General features: G+C 34.2%; 2 pseudogenes; both read right to left on the bottom strand.

Annotated features, from left to right (window-relative positions):
- Nucleotides 1-9: 9 nt before the first annotated feature.
- Nucleotides 10-3,640, bottom strand: LOC117908914 (annotated as a pseudogene).
- A 2,815-nt stretch (nucleotides 3,641-6,455) lies between these two features.
- On the bottom strand, nucleotides 6,456-13,580 carry LOC117909105 (annotated as a pseudogene).
- Between the last annotated feature and the right edge of the window lie 314 nt (nucleotides 13,581-13,894).

The raw sequence follows: 13,894 nt of genomic DNA, 5'->3' as shown, positions 1-13,894 counted from the left end.
ATAAGTTCGCTTGTCCATTTTAGTATATGAGCTATGAATTCACCAAGAACAATACAAGACAATATGCTGAAATTTAAGCATATTATTTATTAAGTTCTGAACCACTATCGTGCTTCCATAACTGAAAGTGTCACACCATTTAAGGAACAAATTTCACGCCTGTTTTGGGATATATGTGGTTCCACCCCACTTCTCAGATTTGAAAATGCCGGTTGTTTTGGAGAAGGTAAACGTACACTTTCATTGCCAAGCATTGAGACAACATCAGACATGGTAGGCCTGTCGTCTGCACTTTCTTGAACACAAAGAAGGCCTACATTGATGTACCTCAACAGAATGTGTGTTGGCAAAGTCTCTTCCAACTCTGGATCCATCAACTCCTGCCCCCTGCTGTCTTTCCACAGATCCCATGCCTAAATGAAGAAAATTATCCATTGATGCAAATTCCCGAAAAGTAAAAGATAATAAAGTCCTTTATATATCAGCCAACAATATAAAATAAGCCTTGAAATTGAGTGGTAGACATAATGTGAAAATTTACCAGTATCCCAAGACAACAAGATAGGTAATATAACAAGGGAATTGAAAACTAGGGATTAGCATATCAAAACATCATAAATAGTTATGTAAGTGAATAAATATTGTATTACCCACATATCCAAGAAGATTGAGCGAGTCGGTTTGGTAAAATCTAGTATTCTTCTTGCCACTCAAAATCTCCAGTAACATGACCCCAAAGCTAAAGACATCAGATTTAGTGGAGAAAATACCTTCCAAAGCATACTCAGGGACATATAGCCACTGGATTTGATTATTAATGAGAAAAATCATTCAGTAGCTGCATGATTTCAAATGTTGTATGAACATTCACATATTTTATAATTTGTCAGGTTTCACTTACTAAGTCCCAACTATATGATTTGTTGCTTTTGATTCGTTGCCTCCAAATATTCTTGCCATTCCAAAATCTGATATTTTAGGATTCATATCCTTATCCAGAAGAATGTTGCTAGCCTTCAAATCTCGATGAATAATCCTGAATCTGGAGTACTGATGCAGATAAAGAAGACCCTGAGCAACCCCTTCAATGATGTGAACCCGTGTCTTCCAATTCAGAATCCCATGTTTTGTAGGATCTATCTCCATTTTACACCAAATAAATAGATGTTAGCAAATAAGTGGTGAAGAATGATGAATGTGTAAAGTTTTCTCATTGAATATATAGTAGCTGGAAGTATATGTATGTGGAAGTTACAAACCAAAGAGGAAGAAATCCAAGCTTTTGTTGGACATATACTCATAAATCAATATCTTCTCATCCCGCTCGATGCAATATCCCAAAACTTTCACAAGATTCTTGTGTTGCAGCTTGGCTATAAGCATGGCTTCATTTTTTAACTCCTCCCATCCCTGTTTAGATCTTTTTGAGAGCCTTTTCACAGCTACTTCATATCTTCTTTGTGACTTTCCCTGCCATGGGAATTTCAACTGAGTACAATTACACCAAGTAAAAGAAATTTGGTACATATCAAGTGGGCCTTTACATTCTAGGACAGATTGTAGAACATTATTGTCAGGGGTTGTAATCTCACCTTGTAAACAGATCCAAAACCGCCCTCTCCTAGTTTATTTTCAATAGAGAAGTTATTTGTAGAAGCAGATACACTCGCAAAACTGAACATGGGCAAATCAACTTCCTTCTTCTCGCCCCTCCAAAGTCTATTTGTCTCGCCAAGCTCATTGCAGCTGGTATTTTCTGAGCTGTTACCGAAATCAAATAGTAACAAATCTTCCCCTGCTTGGTAAAGAACAAACAGACATTAAATATCATAAGAATGTATGAATTCTGGCATGGGAATAAATTATTTCTCACATTGGATTCCACATACACACTCACATATAATCAAAACATGAAATTCTAATGTTACCTTAATTATTCAATAACAGTGCTAATGAACTCATTTCAGAAAAGAACTGGTTTTGTATTTGTAGATGGAAACTAAAAACTGTTGAATTGCTTGGTCATCCGTCTGTCCATGAGAAATACTGACCTTTTCTTCGGAACCTTCCCCATATCCCATAAATGACAAAGGCTGAAGTTAAAGATATGGCCAGTGTAACAATTAGCCATACCTTCCACTTGCTGCTTGAAACTGTAGAAGGAAATATATCATATTAAATTTAGCTGAATCGATGGCCATTTTATATTGAAAATAAAACAAGACCCATATGCTTTATGTCCTCCTACAATAACAACTATGACTCTTTTTTCTTACCTCTCTTATTTAGCTCAGAGGCAGCAAGTTTGATACAGAAACTTCTAGCATTACTGTCACCATCTGGTAGCTGCTCCACGTTTACAAGATCTCCACCCCATATTCTACACTCCTCTCCCTCATAAGCATAAGCGGAGCAAGGGCAGCTATTCAGGCAAATTGATTCGCACTCCATAGCACTCCTTGCTTGTATTGTTACTGGATACTTGGGCAGTCTCACGTTAGACACCAAAAGAAACTGGTCTCGCTCCCCATTACCATGGCTTTCATTAACACACTGCAAATCTGCTTTCCTCACACACCCTCCAGATCTGTCTTGCAGATTCCAGTCTTCAAGGAAGCGAGGTTCAAAACCTGGCAAGCATTCACAAAATTCAACAGAATCCCCAGTGCAGATTCCGAAAGGCCCACAATAGACATAAACCTCACACTGTGTTTTTGGATGAAGCCAAGATAAACCCCATTCATGTGTGCCTTCATGACAATTCAGATGCCTAATCTTGCCTGACACATCTAGCACCACTCTGCTCAGAATGGAGGGATTATTAAGAGAGTAAGTAAAATAGCTTCCATTCTCATTAAAGGATGTATTGTACTTATACATGTAGAAGAAACGCATCTCAGGAACCTGGCTGAAAATATGCCCATCCCACACCCCACTAGTCCAATACCTGTTGGGTCCTTGCAGGCTAAAAATCTGGCTAGTTCCATTAGGGTCGACCTGCACGGAGAAATCTCCTGGACTGGGATCTTCTGCGCTCTTCCATGACACCATTGACCATGTTTTTCCAGCCCTTTTGTCATATCCAAGTTTCATTCCGGGCAGGAGCGTGTCCGATGGATAGTCAAAGCTCTCCCATAAGACATCTGACTTCTTGTTTCTCAAAACAAGATTTCCAGAATCCAACAGGGTGGCACTAGTGTTGCTGCTTGATGATATGCTTGTCACCTTGTACGAAAACTTCCTCTCCAAAATCTCGAGGTTGCCATCTGTGCTGACAGTAAAAACCACGGACGGATTCGTGAATGGATTGTCTCGGTTAGCTACCCACACAATGGTTTGCTCTGAGATTTTCTTGTACCATATCCCCACATAGTATTTTGTGGACTTTCTAGGAGAAAAGAATCCTAATTCAAAGTTACCACCAGCAGATATGATGGTCTGAGAGGTTGTGAGTGATTGACCTTGTAAGATTGTATCTGTAAATGCATCAACAAATTGCCAGTGAAAACCTGAAGAAATAAGCAAGAAAACAAGATTAGCAGACCACCTTCTGGTTGAAATTTTCATGTTACCCATAACTCAAAAGCAGCGTTTAAGCAGCCCATCAATAATCTTATAGCCATCCAAAACAGGCAGTGGCAGATGTGAGGCCCAACGACTGGTGAGCCAAAGTCTCCTTTCCACTGATCTCCCTTTCAATATATCTTCTAGGAAAATTCGACACCACTATGTGGAAGCAATAGAAGAACATCTTGCACGTCTCCTTTCCACCGACCTCTCTTAGGAAAATTCTACAGCACTGTGTGGTAGCAATCGAAGAATATCTTCCGATGGTTATTGGTTTTGCCTCCAACTCGATATTAACGCTTTTATCATCCAACTCATAGAGTTAATCAACCATGAAAATATTATTTTCTTTTTATATTTTGTTTTGATTTATTTATAGATGATTTTCCATTTTTATTTTTATAGTTATTGGTTTCTTCGGTGATGATTTTTTATGATATATAAATACATTTTAACTTGGTTGTTAGATCGATTAATTCTTATTTTTAATTTTTAATCTTATTTAGAAAATTTATCTTTAAATAATGGAATTGGTTGTTATAATTCTTATGATTTTTTATTAAATTATAATTCTTAATCAATAAAATAAATATTATCAAAAAATTGAAAGTGACCTATTGTTAACTTTTATTGTAATTGTCTTGATTAATCACAATCTCACTTGTGGTCATCGGAGGTATGACACAGAAGAATTGTTTTCGATACAATAGTACTATTGTTTGACCCGTTATTTCATTTATGATTTTTGAAAGGGTGAATTATCATATATGGTGGGCTATGAATGATAACGATCCTAAAGGGTCATCAACTTTGATAATTCTTCAAAATGTCTTAAAATGTAAAAACTCAAATATACATTTATACCTTTTATTTTAAAGTTAAACATATCCCTATTTTGTCTTTTCTTTATTTTATTTTTTCTTCTAATTATTATTTAAAAAATATGAATAATAATCATAAAAATAGATAATATTAATAAAAATGATTTTAATAAATAACATGAATAATTCAAAATATTAATATTATAAATAATAATAATGTGTAAAAAAGTATAAAAGAAAAACAATAAAAAGGTAAAATTAAATGAGAAAAAGAAGAAAAAGACAAAAAAAAATGGTATAATTGGAATTCTAAAATGATTAATTTTTCAAACCTAAGAAATAAGCAAGAAAACAAGATTAGCAGAACACCTTCCGGTTGAAAATTCCATGCTACCCATAACTCATAAGCAGCGTTTACGCAGCCCATCAATAATCTTATAGCCATCCAAAACAGGCAGTAGCTGATCTGAGGCGGCCCGGAGACTGGTAAGTCAAAGTCTCCTTTCCATCGATCTCCCTTTCAAAATATCTTTTAGGAAAATTCTACGAAACAGTCTGTGTAGGTACCCAAGAATTTATTGGGCCCATTGAATGTGTAATATGACATCTTCATCATCCATTTTAAGTTGTGATGTCAAAGTGAAGAGAAGTTAAAAGGGGTGGTGGTAGGGAAACAACAATTCAATGCATCCAATGTGATATTCACTTTTCATTTGGAAATGTGAGGATGATTGGTTTTAAATGGATAATGGATAATTGTTATTTAAATGAATAATTTCAAAGTTTATATGAAATAAATAAGATACGAATATTGAGATAAAAAAAAAAATCAATGTCTTGGATTGGCCAGTTCAACCATCAACTGGAGCCTAATCCAGTCCGGGTAGCCTAATTGGGCCGGAATGCAGGCCCGCTCATGGATATTTTTATTGGGCAAAATGAGCTCAAAGTGCCATATCTTGGGCTGCAGCTCATGGGTTTGAACAACTAACCTTGGGTTCAAAACGCATATACACCACCACTTTGCTGTGCGTGTTATATACATACTAGACACAACAACATTATATAATAAAATTCTCATAAATTTTGGATAAGAGTGAAAATGTAAATAATATAAATAAAATATTGTAACATATATAAAGGAAATTAAATAACCTTCAACAAATATTTTTATATTTAAATATTATCTATATATATATATTATTTAATCAAATGTTAAAATATTAATATATCTATATGTTAATTTGATAATATTAAAGATGAAAAAATAAATATTCTTGATTTTTATTTTTTTTATATATCTAAAAAAATTTATATAATATTTTTAATTTTAATAATATATAAATTACTTATTTATAACATCACTGATTCAATCACGGTTCGACCACCGATCCAACCAATGAATTGTGGACCAGTAACTTTTTTGGTTCAATGATCAATTTGATTCTAAAAACATTGAAAAAAAATAGATATAAATAAAAAATAAATTTATATAAAATTTGTAAAATATATTTATCCATAAAAATAAAAATTTCTTCACATGCCACAATTGCATTATTTTATTTTAAAAATATAAAATAGTTTTCTTATTTAAAAAGCTATAAGCGCAAATTGTTTTGTACAAAATTTTAAAAATTTAAATTCGACATAAAAATGAGTATGATAATGTTTTAACATGTTTTGAATTGTTTACAATGTGTTACTATTCACTTACTAAGTCCCAACTATATGTTTTGTTCATGTTCTTATCCAAAAGAGTGTTGCTAGTCTTCAAATCTCGATGAATAATTCTCAATCTAGAGTACTAATGTAGATAAAGAAGTCCCCCTGGGCCACCCCTTGAATGATGTGAACCCGTGCCTCCCAACTCAATATTGGATCCATCAAGTCCAGCCCTATGTTGTTTTTCCACAGATCCCATGCTTGAACGAAAGAAAATGTTCTCTTGATGCAAATTTCCAGAGAAGAAAAACAAATGTATAGTCCTTTTTATTGCATGCAAAGAACATCAGCTTAAAATTGACTAGTAAACAAGATGTGAAAATTTACTGACTAGTAAATCAATAATTAACATATTAGAACATTGTAGATTGTGTTACTCACATATCCAAGAAGATTGAGTGAGTCACTCTGGTAAAATCCGGTATTCTTTTCGCCTCTTAGAATCTCCCATAACAAGACCCTGAAGCTAAAGACATCTGATTCAGTTGAAAGGAGGCCTTCGAAAGCATATTCAAGGGACATGTAGCCACTGAATTTCATTATTAGACCAAACCATTTAGTAGTTGCCTTGTGACAAAAATGTACATATATATACAAAAGAAAGGCCATGTTGTGTGAGAATCCACATATTTTACAGTTTGCAAGGATTCACTTACCAAGTCCCAATAATATGATTTGTTGCTATCAACTAATTTCCTCCAAAAATTCTTGCCATTCCAAAATCTGATATTTTGGGGTTCATGTCCATATCCAAAAGAATGTTGTTAGCCTTCAGATCTCAATGAATAATCCTCAATCTGGAGTATTGATGGAGATAAAGAAATCCCTGAGCAACCCCTTCAATTATGTGAATGCATGTCTCCTAGTCCAGAATCCCATGTCTTGCAAGATCTATCCCAATTTTACACCAAAGAAATACAAACTGGTGTCAGTAAATAAGAGGCTAACAACAATGAATGAAAAAAGCTTTTTATTGAGCATAGGATAAACAAAAGTTTAGATATATTGAGAACTACAAACTAGAACGGAAGAAATCTAAGCTTTTATTGGGCATATACTCATAAATCAGTATCTTCTCATCTAGCTCAATGCAGCAGCCCAAAAGTCTAACAAGATTCTTATGTTGGAGCTTAGCTATAAGCATGGTTTCATTTTTTAATTCCTCCCAACCCTGTCTAGATCTTTTTGAAAGTATTTTCACAGCTACCTCATATCCTCTTTGTGACTTTCCCTATCATGGGGATTTCAACTGAGTACAACAACCACACCAAGTAAAAGAAAATTTGTGTCTGCCTAATGGGCATTTACAGTTGAGGGATTGTAGAACAGTAACAAAAAATTTCACATTTCTTTTCTGAGAGGCATTACTGTTAGTCATACTAAGCTCACCTTATAAACTGGTCCAAAACCTCCCTCTCCTAGTTTATTTTCAATAGAGAAGTTATTGGTAGCAGCAGATACACTCGCAAAACTGAACATTGGCAAATCAACTTCCTTCTTCTCTCCTCTCCAACCTTTATTTGCCTCACTAAGTTCATGGTTGGTATCTTCTGAGCTGTCACTGAAATCAAACAGTAACAAATCTTCCCCTGCTTGGCAAAGAACAAACAGATATTAAATTCTATAAGAATGTAAGAATTCTGGCATGGGAATAAGCTAATTCAATACTGTAATCAGGAGATTGAAACTCTAATATGAACTTAATTATTCTACAACAATGGTAATGAATTCATATCAAATAAGAAATGGTTTTGTATGTGTTGATGGAATCTAAATAGCCTTGAATTGTTTGGTCATCTTCTATCCATGAGAAATACTGACCTTTTCTTTGGAGCCTTGTCCATATTCCAAATGTGACAAAGGCTAAAGTTACAGAAATGGCTTGTGTAACAATGAGCCATAGCTTCTACTTGTTGCTTGAAACTGTAGAAGGAAATATATGACATTTAACTTAACTGAATCAATAGCCATTTTATATGTTTTATGTCCTACAACAACTAGTATGAGCATTCCCTTTTTCTTACCTCTCCTATTTTGCTCAGAGTCAGCAAGTTTGAGATGGAAATCTCCAGCATTACTGTCAGTTAGCTGTTGCAGGTTTAGAAGATATCCACTCCATACTGTACACTCCTCGCTGTCATAAGCATAAGCAGAGCAAGAGCAGTTATTCAGGCTGACTGACTTGCAATCCATGGCACTCTTGCTTGCAATGTTAGTGGATACTCGGGCAGTCTTACATTAGACACCAAAAGAAACTGGTCTCTCTCCCCATCACCATGACTTCCATTGACACACTGCAAATCTGCTTTCCTCACATACCCTCCAGATCTGTCTTGCAATTCCCAGTTTCTGGGGGAGCGAGGTTCAAAACCAGGCAAATATTCACAATACTCATAGGAATCCAGATTGCAGATTCTAGAAGGCCCACAGTAAGCATAAACCTGACATTGTGTTCTGGGTTGAGACCAAAACAATTTCCAATGATGAGTGTCTTCAATCCATGTCATTTGCTTAATCTGCCCTGACACATCCAGGACAACTCTGCTTATAATGGAAGAATTATAGAGAGAGTAATTGAAATAGCTCTCATCCTTACTAAAGGAATAATTGTATTTCAATATATTGTCTAAACGCATTTCAGGAAGCAGGCTAAAAACCTGCCCATCCCGGACACTACTAGTCCAGTACCTGCTATTCCCTTGCAAGATAAAATCTGGCTAGTTCCATTAGGGTCATGTTCCAGGAGAAAACTGTTGACGCAGAGAAAGGATCATTGAGAAACAATGGCTTGACTTTTCCATTAATTAAAAATGAATATATATACACAAAACCTAAAATACAAAAAATAAGAAACAATCTACTCAAAACACAAAAATAAGAAACAATCCTAGAATTAGCTCAAAACACAAAGATAGGAAACAATCCTAAAATTAGGGGATTACAACAAAAATAGGAAATTACAACTAATTAGACGAATTTAAAAATAGAAAGAAAATATATTGTAATGAATTCTCTAATATGCCCCCTCAAGATAGAGCTCCGGAGGAGACGCCAATCTTGACCCGTAATTCTTGGAAGCGGCTTTGTGGAAGCGGTTGAGTAAGAGCGTCGGCAAGTTGATTTGCTGAGAAAACATGAGTAACACGAAGAACACCTAATTGAACTTGACCCCGAATAAAGTGATAGTCAATTGCCACATGTTTCATGCGTGAATGACAGATTGGATTAGAATAGAGATAGATGGCACCAACATTGTCACAATATATAATAGGTGGTGTAGGAAGAGTAACCAAGAAAAACACAAGAAGTGGAACGAGAGTCAAGTTATGTTGATAATAAGGACAAAGCCACGAATAACATAAGCAACCGAACACCCGAAGTTTAGTGTAGTTGGGTGGAGACTCAAAGAGTTGGTCAAAAAGAGATGAGAGATGTAGTATGGGTGTGGGCATACAGTTGATGAGATATACAACAGTAGCAAAGGCGTAAGTCCAATAAGTTAAAGGTATCGATGCATAAGTGAGAAGAGATAGACCGGTTTCAACAATATGACAATGACGTCATTCGAAAAGACCATTGTGTTCAGGTGTATGTGGTGTAGTAAGATGGGATATACCATTGGTGGAGAGAAATTATCAAGGGTTTGGCATAGGTATTAACTAAGGTTTGCCATGCATCAAGGGAAATGGTGGTGCAAACAATAAGCGGTTGTAGTGAAACGGAGATAGCACCAAGGAGAGCGTTAAAGATGAGACGATCCTGACGCTTCTAGGTTGTGTATACTGGATTTGGGGATGCAACACAAGTGATGGTGACGGTGGGTGGTGGTGGAGTATGAGCGCCAACAATGAAGTGATGAAGATCATAACCTTCAAGAAGAGATTGGATTTGAAGGCTCTATGTAAGATAATTGATGGATGACAATTTGGTGATATTGGAGAGATTAACTATAAGGAGAGGATCTTGAGGATCTTGAGAGTTTTGGATAGTGATAGGATTGTTGGTAGAAGAGAAGGATGCACTGGAAGCCATTAAGGAAAAGGGAAGAAAAAAAGAAGAAAATACACCCAAGAAAATTAGGCTCTTGATACCATGTTGAAGTAGAATATTATTGAGAAACAATGGCTTGACTTTTCCCTTGATTAAGAATGAATATATATACAGAAAACCTAAAACACAAAAATAGGGTCATGTTCCAAGAGAAAACTGTTGAAGCAGAGAAAGGATCATTGAGAAACAATGGCTTGACTTTTCCATTAATTAAAAATGAATATATATACACAAAACCTAAAATACAAAAAATAAGAAACAATCTACCCAAAATACAAAAATAAGAAACAATCCTAAAATTAGGGGATTACAACAAAAATAGGAAATTATAACTAATTAGAAGAATTTAAAAATAGAAAAAAATGTCAACGTCAACCAAACTTTTATAAACTTTATGCGGAAATTATTATTTTATAAAACCATTTTGGATGCATAAAACAAAATAAATATAAGTATTCAAATAATGATCATATTCTTACCTTGATTCATGATATCAATAACACTTTTGAAGTGAGATTGAGTTACCTTGTGAATTGGATTGGCAAGGTCTTCGACTCACTACTCTCATATAGTGGATGGGTCACTTGTGTAGTGTATGTTGTTAAAAATAAATCAACAAAAAGACATAAGAATAAGAGTGTGGCTTGGGACCTCAACTTATAAAAAAAATTGTACATCTCTTAGACTTCCCATCAAAGACTATATGAGAGTTATACTCATTATTTACACCCATTATGTACAAATTAATGGGTAATGGTGGGTTATGAACTTGAATGCATCTATATAATTGCATAGGTTATACTTTTCCGTTTTCCTCCATTACTCATAAACATAACGTACAAATAAATTTCATAATGATGGGGTTACAAAAGTTGTAACACCACATTCATATGAGTTAAATTTTCTAACTCCCTATTTATAAATTTGAGTCTTCCATACATAAGACTCTTGGATACCCAATCAATTGATTCACCTACCTATTAATTGATACCCTTAAATAATATTCATACAAATATAATTGTATATGGCCACACATTATAGGAAAAAAGCTAACAAGAAAATATATTGTAATGAATTCTCAAATAAAAACTCCTAGACTAGGATCTTCTGTGCTCTTCCATGACACCAATGACCATGTTTTTCCAGCCCTTCTGTCATATCCAATGTTCATTCTGGGCAAGATCATGTCCAATAGATAGTCAAAGCTCTACCATAAGATATCCGACTTCTCATTTCTCAAGACAAAATTTCTTGAATCCAACAGGGTGGCATCGGTGTTTCTATTTGATGATACGTTTGTCACCTTGTATGAAATTTTCCCTTCCCAAATCTCAAGGTTACCATCTGGGATGATAGTAAGAACCACATATAGATTTGTGAATGAATAACCTCGGTTAGCTACCCACACAATGGTTTGCTCTGACACTTTCTTGTACCATATCCCCACATAGTATTTTGTGGAGTTTCCAAGAGAAAAGAATCCTAATTCAAAGTCACCACCAACGGATACGATGGTTTGAGAAGTTGTGATTGACTGACCTTGTAAGATTGTGTCTATAAATGCATCAGCAAATTCCAAGTGAAAACATGAAGAAACAAGCAAGATTGACAGACCACCCTCTGGCTGAAATTTTCATGCTACCCATAACCCATCATCAGAGTTTAAGCAGCCCATAAATCATGGAGTGGCGAGTCATAGACCCATTTACATTGATCTTCCCTTCAAGATTTATCTTCTTCTATAGTTTTTCGGACACCGTGTAGGATCTTTTACTAGATACAGTTCATAATCGGCAGATACCTAAGGCATCTTTTCTATAGTTCTTCTTTTTACGCTTACGCAAAGTCACTTATGGTAGGGGTTAAAATATAGGAGATATATTTTGCCACCCAAATTTAATAATAATTTTCCATAATGATAGGTACATTCTCTTCTTTGAAAGAGGTTTGTGTTCAAATCCAACTCTAATTCTTTTTTTTTAGTGTCCATCTTATGGTTGAAAGTTATGGTATGGGTCATTGACTTGAAAGGTCTTAAGGTACATCGATCTTGGGGTTAAAGTTTCCATAACTTTTTCTAGAAAGTCATCTTCCACCTTCAAAGAGAAAGACTCATAGTTTCCACCCTTTCTTCCATCGATCTCCACTAAAAGTGCATTAAGATCAAGGTTCAAATCATCAGATAGAAAATCGTAGATTTACAAGACTTCCAACAACTTCGAAGTCGTCTTCAACACTTAGAATTGAAGGTTTGGGAACATCTAAACCTAAAGATTAATACTTTAGCCTTAAAAAATCATTTCCTTTTTTTTTTTTTTTTTTGAAAAATTGATACTATTTTCATCATTTAAATCGAAGATGTCAAAGCGATATTGATTGATACATAAAATATACTAATTAAAAACTAAAAAATATATATATTTATATCAATATGCTAAAAATATTTTAAAATACTATTATTATGTCTTATGGTATTTCTTTACATATTTATTTTTTATATTCATATAATTGAAGTGACGATATCAATCATTAATTTGGAGGGTCCCAAGGCATAACGGTCTCAACATCTCGACTTGGTATCGAGCGGTATGCAAAATAAGATAACTAAAAAATTTTAAAATTTTAAAAATATTTTGAAATTTTTTAGAAAAACAAATATAATTAAATAAGCTTAAAAATTATAAAATAAAATTTCTCACATTTAATATTATTTAAATAGTTATAAAGTCTCCACAAAAACAATTTATGATAATATTAAGAATTGAAAATTATTTTATTTCAACTATAATGATATTTTTACTAAAAGACATAATTCAATCATTAATTTTATTTTTAATTTTGATTAAATGATTACAACACTTTATGTTTAAATATAATATAAAATTATATTTATTAAACAAAGTAATCATATTAATTAAATGATTTTAATATGTTAATATAATAATAAATTAAATGACTTGAATATATTGTTAATAATAAATTAATACATCAAATATGCTACCATTGCCATATAAAATAATACTTTACTTAAGCTAATAGAATTTATATCACACCATTAATATATAAAATAATAAACTATTATCATAAAAAAACAAAGACTATAAAATTTGATAATATATTACCTAATATTAACATATACAATTATAAATACTTTTGATATTAAAACATTGACCACCATGTCTTCAAATCCCCAGTTTTCTGGCACCAATTGCTACCCTTTCTTCAAATCACTAACTCACCCGTACCAGGGAGAGAGAGAGAGAGAGAGAGGGAGGAAGGCAGACAGAAGCAGGCGAGAACTGAGACCAAAATTAGAGAGAGGAGAGACCAGATGCAGCGATGGCCGCTCACGTCAATGGAGGGAATCTTCTCATCACACCAGTTACAACACCGGGACCATCGAAGGCGCTCCACATCCATGATCGTTCTGAAGTTAGTAATACCTCAACCTCTTCTTCTTGTGCACCTCAAAGACTCAGTCATGGGTTAGACTGATGTCTTTCTTCCTCTTCATCATGGTTGTTGAGAAACTTTTCCTTTTGAAGACAATCTTTGATTTTTCAGAGGTTTTTTAGGTTCACATCTCGTTTGTTGTTCCTCTCCTGTGATTCGAAAGTGAAAAAACGATTTCTTTTGTTAACACGAACGGTTCAATCGAGTCAACTCGGAATCTCCGTTAAGTTAACCGAGTTTAAGCGATTCCTGTTTTGAGTATGAGTCCATACGACTCGGCC

The sequence above is a fragment of the Vitis riparia genome, chromosome 19, assembly GCF_004353265.1.
Source record: "Vitis riparia cultivar Riparia Gloire de Montpellier isolate 1030 chromosome 19, EGFV_Vit.rip_1.0, whole genome shotgun sequence".
Classification (NCBI taxonomy): domain Eukaryota; kingdom Viridiplantae; phylum Streptophyta; class Magnoliopsida; order Vitales; family Vitaceae; genus Vitis; species Vitis riparia.
Note: the sequence above shows the minus strand (reverse complement) of the source record. Positions and strands in the feature narration are given on the sequence as shown.